This window comes from Alligator sinensis, unplaced genomic scaffold, assembly GCF_000455745.1.
Source record: "Alligator sinensis unplaced genomic scaffold, ASM45574v1 scaffold1090_1, whole genome shotgun sequence".
Taxonomy (NCBI): Eukaryota; Metazoa; Chordata; order Crocodylia; family Alligatoridae; genus Alligator; species Alligator sinensis.
The window spans coordinates 170,391-172,217 of NW_005843157.1; the positions used below are offsets into that span (position 1 = coordinate 170,391).

The window sequence follows — 1,827 nt, forward strand, 5'->3', positions numbered from 1 at the left end:
TGAACCACAACTGATCAGAAGAAGGACTTACAAAAGGCAATGAAGATGCACTGGAAGATACGCCTAAACCCCTCAGAAAAGGATAGCAACCACCCTGGTCTGATTTACCTTGCAGATGAGATGGGGCGGCACCTTCATTACCATTCAGAATGGAGAACAGAGATTCCAAGGAAGGGACCACACTGAACTCTGGGACCAGAGGAGCAGGGGAGCACTGCATGATGGGGGATCCCTGCTTCAAATGCTAATCAACCCACATCTCCACACACTCAGCTCAGCATCTATCAGATCAATTCGAGTAATAACTCTTTTATTGGTACCCAAAACACTGAATCTGCCTGTTTGACTACTGAGCTTCATCAGAGTAATGCCACCCATAACCAGGAGTGATCAGTTCCTACTATCCAGCATATAAGCCATCGATTACTCATAAACAAACCTAGTGTTCTCCCTTGAGCCCCTACAAAAACCCCAACCTCAGCTCCAGTCTCTGTCCTGGTGCTTGAATCCAAAAGCTGCACCAGCTCCACTCCTTTTCTGCCTGGAATACAATCAGTGAGTGTGCTGGGGGCTCTGCCTGTCAACAAACATCTTGGAACCTTGGAGTGGTGAGACCCCCAGCTCTCTCTCTTTCTCTCTACCCCTCTTTTGTTTAACCACACTTTCGAAACCTCAGACTTGGTTCAATCCCTCTCCTTCTCTCTCTCACTTCAGACACAGCTTTCTAAACATGACTTTTAGGGCTGTGTGAGGCTTCAGACAGTGATTCTGAGAGACCAAACAACAACTGTGCACCAGAATGAATGCACACCGGAAATCTATCAAAGACAGAAATACCCAATTACTGGTGGGAGCACATTTCTCACAGGAGGGCCACTCTCTCTCCAATCTCTCAGTCCTGATCCTCAAGGGAAACTTACACAACACTTCCCAGAGACGAGTCTATAAGCTCCATTTCATCAACCTCCTGGATACTAGAGATCATGGACTAAACATTATAATGTATCAAAAATCCAATGTCTATGTTTACAGGAGTTGTAGTGACAGGAAACTGATTGATGATCATTTTGAAACCTTTAATTGATTTTTTTTTTTATTTCATCTTCAAAAACTGCAGAATTTCAATAAAAGGAGAGAGAGAAAAAATGCCAACCCACTGTATCTTGCACTTACTACTGAAGCCACAAGTTCCCTATTTCAAGCCTATTTCAAGCCTGGCTTCAGTTTTCTGTGTGAGCTAAGCTGAAATGGGGAAGCATTAATCACTTTTCTTGGTGTTGCAGACCCACCAGAGCATCATTATCACCCAGTACTTAACACCTCAGGGAGGCAGCACAGAGGGTTGGAGATGCAGGACGAGGAAGGATACGCCACTTTAAATTTTCAGGCATCTTGGAATGCAGCTTCTGCCCATGAACAACCAGGCAGACAAAAAGGTAAGGCCCTCACAGCAGTTTTGGCTCCTTTTGCCCTGCCCTCTACTTCCTGGCTTTGTGCTCCAATCCCTCAACGTCTTGGGTCCTGTCTGCAGTTTTGTTTCATTTCTCATTTACCTGTCTCCCATCCCTGCTCTTTCTATCCTCGTCCCCCTTTCCTCTCCCATGTTGTTCCATTGAGATCCTTCCACACCTACTCTCAAACCTAAGAAGCGCATCAATTTTCACTGGGAAACTCCCTGTGGGTACAAGTTTCTCTAGTGTGTTGGGGTGAAGCATCTAGAAAGTTCCCATTTGAAAGCTTGTGAAAGAGAAAGCACCAGGATGCACCCATCACAGAAGACTTTGGGATCCCCAAAGGCTGTGAGGAGCAAAGATTCTCAGTAGGGAA

General features: G+C 45.5%; 1 long non-coding RNA gene across 1 annotated transcript in view; it reads left to right on the forward strand.

Annotated features, from left to right (window-relative positions):
• The first annotated feature begins 1,312 nt into the window (after positions 1 to 1,312).
• The window catches only part of LOC112548396, a 6,160-nt gene continuing 5,645 nt past the window's right edge, over positions 1,313 to 1,827 (forward strand). Inside the window, exon 1 of the long non-coding RNA XR_003092168.1 lies at positions 1,313 to 1,436. This is a non-coding gene — a long non-coding RNA (uncharacterized LOC112548396). The remainder of the gene's footprint in view (positions 1,437 to 1,827) is intronic.